At 38.9% G+C, this 9,193-nt stretch overlaps 1 protein-coding gene across 1 annotated transcript in view; it reads right to left on the minus strand.

The window, feature by feature from the left end:
* The window catches only part of LOC111861791 (homeotic protein antennapedia), a 1,040,626-nt gene that overhangs the window by 60,803 nt on the left and 970,630 nt on the right, over nucleotides 1-9,193 (minus strand). Inside the window, exon 5 of the transcript XR_002842328.2 lies at nucleotides 8,973-9,040. The gene's annotated coding sequence lies outside the window, so the exon portion shown is untranslated. The remainder of the gene's footprint in view (nucleotides 1-8,972; nucleotides 9,041-9,193) is intronic.

Below are 9,193 nucleotides of genomic sequence, written 5' to 3' on the forward strand. Positions count from 1 at the left end.
ATCCCAGTGGGCCTAGGCCTACCTCCATGAACTTCTCTGTTCACTTCGGTTTTTCTAGATCTTATACATTCGGTAGGACTCCTTGGGCCGGTGATCAGCTTGTCGAAAGGCCTCTACCTGTACACAAACACAGAAAAACGCACACACACAAAATAACATCCATGCCCTGAGTGGGATTCAAACCTATGATTCCGGTTTCCAAGCGAGCGAAGACAGTACATGCCCTAGACCGCTCGGCTACCGTGACCGGCTAACTTTCATTTTATCCTCCTAATTACCCCTAGGTCTCAGAAATATATATTCTCTTCAGATTAAAAGTAATCTTATGTATTTCAAAACCACGCGTGAGCGCTACATGACCCGCTAATGTCAGGATCCCTGGTTTGATTACCCGAGTATTTTGAGAGCACATGTAGAGCTCCTAACTTTTGAGTTTTTTCTAACATCCTATCGTTTCCTCTAACTTAGGTCGAACTGTTTCTTTCAGTATCCTGTTCTCGAGTACCTTCAATCTATAGACTTACTCTTCCCTTAAGGAGAAAGACCGAATGCCACATCAACATGAGCCAACAAATAAATTTATATTCTTCTTTCTTTTAATCTTTCAGATAGCAGACGGGGAGGTCACATAGGCCCCTGCATATGAAAGTTATGTTGCTCTTTAACGATCCAGGATAACTGATTCGGGCTACAGCCAGAACGGCCGGGTTTTAGTTTCCGCCTGGAGCAAGAGGTTTTTTCTCCCAATCAAACCGCCCGCACCTGCTCTGGGGCTTATCCAGTCTCGTAGTCGGTAGGTTTCGGAGGCTTTCCCTTTTTGGGAAAGTCGCTGGGGCTTGGAGCCTACCACTCCTCTCCATCTAGGGCCGAGGTCAAGAATGGTGGAGCTATACTTCCACTCTCCCATACGTCTTCATGGCCTGGTGCTTACCTGATTCTGCAGAGGGAAACTTCATCTTTCTTTTTTACTGGCTCTACAGCCCCTTTGAGCTCTGACCTGTGATTTTTCAGTTTAATGATCATTTTACACACGGCAGGAATCCTTGGGCGAGTGATCAGCTCATCGCAATGGTTCTACCTAAACACAGGACAACACAAACACAGAATAAACACATACACTTACCAAACATTCATGCCTTCTGTGGGATTCGAAACTACTGTCCCGGCTTCCGAGCAAACGAAGACAGTACATGCCTTAGACCGCTCAACTACCGTGACCGGCACATTGCCATTAACTTTTCATATTAACACTTCGATAATTATTCCACTAGTTTACCGCCAATCCTCTAGAATGTTTGTTGTCCATAATGAAAATTCTACACAAGAATCTTTCGTTGTTATGCAAAATATGACAAAATTTAAATGACCTAAACACAAGCAGACAGACGCGTGCCTTCGCTCGATACATGTGAGTACGCACTCGTTAAAGAATCGTACACATTTATATTTTAGTTAATGAGAAACACTACAATTGGATTCTAATATTTATTATTCTAATCATGTGATCGATTAAAATCTTAATAAGCAGTTACTGTTGACACTCGTCACGTTTTCTCTTGCTTTTGCGGGTGTTAATAAAACGTGTGTTGAATTTTGTTACTGCTGACTTAATATGCGAATGGATTAAGTTGTTGCTACAGTGGCGATAGTGGATAAAGCGAACCATGCAGGACGAATTTTCTTTTCGAACATTGTAAAACTTAAATTATCCTTCTTAATCGGGGGAGATGTGTATGTGTACCACTTCCTAATTTGAATGGTATAACGTGAAGACTAGTAGAAGACAATGGAAAATAGAAATATTTGTGGTTAGTAGGAAAGAAAATGGAGGATTTACTAGAGAAGAAATACTTCGAAACGAAAGGAGGTACAGGAGTAGATGGAGAGATGTGACTATGACATATCGGCTGAACTTGCAAACTATGCAGTGTAGGAAAGCGCATCAAGTACACTCACGGAGTGGTGCAAATATGTGAAGTGCTAAAGGTAAAAGTGAAGCTGTTCCTATGCTTGGGCATCACAGCATGAGACATATGGGAGATTGGAAGCATAGCTCCACCAGTATTAATCGGCACTAGGCAGAGGTGAGTGGTCAGATTCACGTGCCGGCCGTTTTATCCTCTGAGAAAAATCCCTCTGTAGTCACTACACTGGAGGCTGGGTGGGCCCCACAGTCAGTTTGGAGCAGACAAGAATTTCTTGTTGCTGCATGGAATCAAACTCGGGTCATTCCCCCCACCAACTGAGCTATCCTGTTTCATCTAAATCTATTTCTCTTCTCGTTCTATCCAATGCACATTTCCTAATCTAGTTCTTTGTGATGCTTTTTATTACATTAATCACGTGCTATTACATCTGATTATATTAAAATATTAAGCAAATAGTACACAAGCTACTAAATTCCTCGTTAGTTTTTTTCCCACAGATATCTCGATATGTCCTTCCTTTAGTGAACAGACACTAATGTAACAGATTGTTTTCACATAATAGCAATTTATCTTCTTCCTTAAGTTCCATAGTCGAATGAAATAACAAATGAAATTCGACTTACAGTTTTCCATGCTTTAGTTTTTAGTTTCGAGAGGAATCGGGAAGACCCTGAACGTAACAGTAGCACGCGGTTCCCGGTTCTTATCCCTTCAAGAGCATGATTCTAGTTTGTCCCAAACGCTTGAAACGTGCCCCAAGTGGAGCTGTTTTCGAGGTTCTAGAATTTCCTAACTTGCATAAATCAAGAACAGTCTTTCAAAAGCCGATCACAGGAAAAAAAAAGTAATTCTGAAAGCAACAAGCGAATATTACCGAAGTATTTTTCTTTCTAGGCTGACAATAAAATCAGGCTCACTCTCACCTGAATATACACAATTACACGTATATAAATACATATTTAATTATATTTAAATCTTACATAAAGATATGGGACATAACGCGCTGTAGTCCGTTGAAAGTCAACCGACGTTCCAGGGTAAAATGTCGCCTCCATCTTCATGGTTGAAGAAATAGCAGAGGAAGAAACTAACGCGAAAGCAGGTGACGAGTCTGCCTTCGCTTTGATTTCCCTCTCTCTTTTTATTTTTCGAACCTAAGGATGGAAGCGATATGTTCCCCTGAAAAATCGGTTGACTTTCAACGGACTACAAGACATTATATGCCAGAAGATAGTATTCTTCGTAACCACCACTCTGAGAATTTAAATCTTTAGATTATGTATAATATCGTAGATTTTTTTTATCTTCTCTGAACGAATGCGTAAAATATATGGGCTTAAAGACGACCCACGTGGAAGAAGATTAATTTCTATTTACGGCAATAAATTTTTCAGCAAGAATATTTTCATGTCATGTATATTTTATTCTTCGAAACTAGCCTGTGAAGTGTACACCCTTTAATTTAATAATCTCTTGAAATATTCTCTCCCTTACACTACCCTTTACATAATGTAATACTCGTATAAGGAGAATAAAAGGCAAAAGAAGAAAGAAAGAAACAGAATAACAAAAAAATCTAAATACGTGTGTACATATGAGTTGCTACATTCTTGCAACAGAAGTTAATTACTTACTCGGAAGTATTAGTAAGTTAATTGATCGGATAACTAGTCGAATTAATAATAGCAATTAATTTCATACTCTCCTTGATTAGAACTACAGCCTTTTCTGATATTGATTATTTTTTAATTTCATAAATATAATTTCGAATAATTAGTCAAATTCCAGGCAGCTCTATCCTCCTTTAATTTATTTTGATTCCAAGTGCCTGAATTCGCACTGAATAATAAAAGTAGATCTCTATTTTATTGCAACCTGGTTGTACTAAAATGAGGAAATGGTAGTTGGTAGTCACCGAGACAGCTACATGTAAGGTTTTATAAGTATTACGCATATGACTAGTAGAGAAAGGGATAGAAGTATCGTGTAGCTGAAAGCCTCACTCTCAACATGCGAAACATCTAACTAAATGGCTGACTGCAGTCCCCTGTTTGCCATTCCTGTGTGTTTCATTATACACGAGATCTTATTCACCCGACAACTAAAAGTTCTTCAGTTAATGACTTACATTAATTGTACGACACTGAAGCAATGCGCATCTGAGATGCGGGATTGTTTTCGCCATCAAGAGACAGGGAGAGATGTCTGCTCTTATACCCTTTAATGCATAAAAATGCTGTCTTAGTTGTGCTTCATAGCCATACATCCCTGGAGGACGCCCTACACTGAGTTATGTGTCTCAGCTTTGAACTTGAACTGACATTAATTAATAAGTTTATATCTAGAGTTATGAAAATGATTAAGTGACATTAAGTGTAGTTGAAAATGTTGAAACGAGGACCTATAAATAATTATTGTAACACTGAAATTACTTCCAAAAATGTGTGGCGGAATATTCAAACAGATATATAATCCTTTCAGAAAACATAATCTTCTTCACGCTTATTGTAGCTCCATCCCATATAGCAATTTTAATAATATCACGTATTATGGATTAGCGTGACGAATAATTGTGGGTTCTATATTTGATGACTGGATTTATTGGTACTTCTTTAAAATTACACTTGAATATAATTGTTCACACATTGAACTCCCTAACGACGTCTGTTTGCTTAGTCGTTGCTTGGTAACGTAACGGAGATAACCGCCTCTAGGGTTCCATTATTACTATTCATGTCTGCGTTGTAATAACGCGGTAACCAAACCCGTTGTCCACCAACGGACGTCTATTCTCGTTCAGAGCGTAACGCTCGGGGGCTTGTTTAGCTAACCGTTTTGTAACAATGCTTCAAAGTAATTTGCTTTCCTCGCCAAGAATTGTATGATTTGAGGTTTTCACGGCGGTGATTATGATTATCTCTATCTTCGGGAATACAACGCCATATAACCATTCGAATTTCGTTGGACTGTACGGAGTTACAGACCAAAAAACAAAATTTTTCTCAGCGAGATAAATTTTCTTCTCTTTTCTTGCCAATTTTTTTAGCAGATTCAGACCAACAACATTCTAAACGCATTAAGTCCATCCCTGAGAACTGTAAGCAAAGTACCGGTAATTTGTTGAATGTTCTAATTCGAAGTATAACCTTGTTTGTATTTTGAATAAAATAGCCTGATAAACGATTATCATTGAATTTGTTTCACATATCTTGAGTTTATTAAAATTTTCACAGAAAGTTATGAAAATCTTAAATTTATCTTATGCTAAAAATATGTAAATATGCGTCAAGATCGGTTCTGAGGCCCAACCAGTCTCCCATTCCATATGAACCCGGGGATAATGCGGCAGGAGCCTGAAGCTGACAAGTCACATCCATATAGTGCCGAGGTTAAGACTGGTGCAGCTATACCTCCACTCCCCCACATGTCTTCATAGCAAGCAGAGAAATAAGGGTACAGAAGAGCAACTTGTTCTCTCATCCCGAACGGGGACACAGATTGTGATGCTTGAGACAGGGTTACTGGGAAGAACATCTGGATGCAGGAGAGAGGAAGGATCCCTTGGATTCAGACGTTAGGAACGTCTCAATGTAGCCCCTTCGCCAGATCTTTAAGGTAGCCTGATAAAGGGATGGCACCTGTAGCACGCGTGGTAAATTATATGTCTATGTGCCACACAAGCAGCACATTTTAAAGTAGAATGTACTCTTCAGAAGAAATAATCCAACACTACAAATGCCAGTGGCATAATCGCATCTTATGTTTGAGCCCTTCAAGAACGTCCCAAAAAGTCAATTTCTAAGCATAAGGACTGAGAAATATTAGACGACCAAGAAAACGATGGGAAGGTAGTCTCAGAGACTGAATGCGCTAATGAAAGCCTACCTCACATTAGTTTATTATTATTTTTATTATCATTGGCTTCCTCTGTGGTCTAGTGGTCAGAGTTCCTGGTTACAGATCCAGAGGTCCCGGGTTCGATTCCCGGGTGATACTAGATTTTCTGATAAGTAGTGGTCTGGAACGGGGTCCACTCAGTCTCGTGAGGATAATTGAGGAGCTACGTGTATTTCAACGAAATACCGGCACCGGTCTAGAAAACCGAGATTTACGGTCGTGGGGATCCGTTGCACTGACCACGTGAAATCCTCTATCTGCTAAAGTTGACACTAACTTCACCGATAAGCGGCGGTGGCTAGGTTGGTATAGTTCGGTTGCGGACTAAAGCCACAAAGTTTGTTGTTTGTTATATAATGTATAAAACGAAGGTTTCAAATATGGAACGGTATTGCAAGAAAGGAGTCCTACCGTATGTGTAAGATCTAGAAAAACCAAAGTGAACGGAGAAGTTCATGGAGGTAGGCCTAGGCCCACTGGGGCTGTAGTGCCAAGGAAAAAAGAATTATTGTTGTTAAATGCTTCTGATAATTGTCTGCTCTTACGTCATGAACCGCGTGAGTTCACAGACTCGCGCACGCAGTTTCGGAACGCTGCCGAAATGTTACGTAATTATTGCAATGTTCCGTACATTACAGTTTTTCAGTTAGTACATTATGAAGCTCGTAAATCCAACTTGATTATAGTCTAATGGCTGCGCTGCACTAGAAAACGAGTTATCGTTATTCGAACTAGTAAATAAATAGAAAACAAAGAGAGACACAGGTAAATAAATATATATGCAGATCAATAAATATACAGTTAAATAGGAGCATAAGGCTCATCTTTGTTATCTTATGATGAGAAAGAGAGCATATGTTCACTTCTTTGTTATAGCAATAGGTCTCATTGGTTCTCATACGGCATCTATTCAAACTTGTTCCAGAAGTGGTAATCAAAACTATTTAAATTTGAAAAATATGATGGCAATTTTGTAGTTCTGATAAATCCACCTACAGCGTCATTCGACATTTCCAAATAGCTTGCATTGTGGTTGCAAAAATTCCTGTTTCTAAATATTAAGAATGGAAGAGAATAAATATTTATCGTACGCATATATTTAGGCATGTTCTACACAACCTTAATGAGTTTCAATTAAATTCATAGAGCTGCTAGTTTTAACCACTATATTAAGGTCACATTCTGTGTCACCCGGTACACACAAGTATTCATTACGTAGCCCAGATTTGAATACATGATCATTTGAATCTGAGTCCCAAAACACTACTCATTCACCGTAAATTTTGCGCTCATATGTTTCAGAGTTATCAATATTTGGACGAAGTAAGGAAGAGCGAGTCAGTTTCAGAGTGGGCAACTCGTACACCGCGGTGTAAGGAGAGGGTTTCTGTGACGTGGCACCAGGGGACCTGCAGGAGTCTGAAGCAAGAGCGAATATGTGAGTGTTCACTGCAGCCTGCCTCACTAAAGCCTGCATCGTGTCGCGAAATCATCATTCTTCTTTGTCTGAGGAACAAGCAAGTCCACTTAGTCAGAAACAGGGAGAGGAAGAGAGAGGGAAAAGTGTAAGGTACGAGAATGTATCTGCAATCCTATGGACCTTGGCTTGTTCCACCATCAGGAAAATGCGAGAATAAAGATGGACTGAGATGAGTAAACTTATGTGTGATGAACGCAAAAGTACTTGTAGACTGCCGAATAAGCGCCATCACGATTTCCCTATAGGCTCTAATCAGTATAAATTATCATCTTTCGAAATCTCAATATATCTTACCCAATTTCCATTTAATCTTCTACTCTGCTCCTAAGAAGACTTCAGTGTTATAAAAATAAGCATTGTACGATGTATATGGAGACGTCTACTTTCTGGGATACGATGTGTTGTCCTTTGAAAGTCAGGCAACGTTTCAGAGGAACAAGTAGCCTCCACCTTCAGCTCCAAGAATAAACAGACCTCTACCTTCTGCATGCTTCACGCTAATTTCTTGCTTGGCTTATTATTAGACTCTGAAGATAGATGTAATATGTTCCTCCGAAACGTCGATCGACTTTAACAGGAGAGAGAACTTTTATAACAACCGTTCTGAGGGCCTCAAATCTCCTTCATTTACAAATTTTGCAGAGTAGATACAAGGAGAAGTTCTGTATATTTAAAAAGAAATTACTTTTAATTTATCGTCGTCATAATATTAATGACAATAATCATTATATATGGTTTTGAAATTTCAATTTTATTATCCTGATTTCGATAAGTTTAGTGATTTACGATTTAATAATTTAATATTTGCTTTGAGCATAATTATCGCCCCACGTTCTAGACGGACTGTTCCTGTAATTGATTACAATTCGTGCTTTATTACAGTCACTGCGTTTTCCATCAAATCCTGATTACAGTCACTGCTTTTTCCATCAAATCCTAGTTACTGCGTTTTCCATCAAATCCTGATACCCTTTATCCATCTTCAATTCTCAAAACCAGTCTTCCTAAAATCCACCTTATCTAATGGTGTTGTATTTGACTTCGTCTGTCGTTTAAGTTTATTGAAACCTTGACGTTTCTGAAATGTATCCACCATCCTTAGCCCTAACTTCAAACCATGGGCAGCATCAGTTTTCATGGAACAAGTCTCCCTAATACCTATTTTGTTTACAATTATTATTTAGGACAATTTACATCGTTTGATTCTGTCATCTGAAAATTTGTTTCAGTTCCATAAAATTGACTCTCAGAAATCCAACAGCCTTCAAAGGGCAAGTAGCAGCAATTAACAGCAAAAGCAATTTCATTTTAATGCAGTAAATCTGTACTGCATATGAACTACTGAAGCTTCTCTTCTCGTCTGACACACAGAACTCGCCCAACTGATCTCCCGTTTTCGGCTGTGGCTTTGAGAACTCTAATTAAGGAGGCGGGGTGTCCGAAGAGAAAGGGGCAGTGCTGAGCACATTCCTTATTTGGACACGACAGATCACCGTCATCATCACCATCATCTTTTTTGTACTCATATATTTCGCACGCAACAACGCTACAACTTTGTATTCGAATTTACAGTTAACTGTGAAATCGTTGCCTTCTTAACAAAAACCTAAGAAATTAAACTACGAATACAAATAACCTTCTGACGGAAAATGAGAAATACTACTTACACTGAAGGTTGCCTCCAGGCGATAGTTTGAAATTATTCCAGACCAAGGAGGAACAGCTTCTCCCCAACCTGTGGAAGATAAGACATACCCATTTCATTTTTAAATGTAGGATCAAGCTTAAAGCTACAGAATCTAGCTATTTATCTACCTATCTATCTATCTATCTATCTATCTATCTATCTATCTATCTATCTATCTATCTATCTATCTATCTATCTATC

This window comes from Cryptotermes secundus, unplaced genomic scaffold, assembly GCF_002891405.2.
Source record: "Cryptotermes secundus unplaced genomic scaffold, Csec_1.0 scaffold180, whole genome shotgun sequence".
NCBI lineage: Eukaryota > Metazoa > Arthropoda > Insecta > Blattodea > Kalotermitidae > Cryptotermes > Cryptotermes secundus.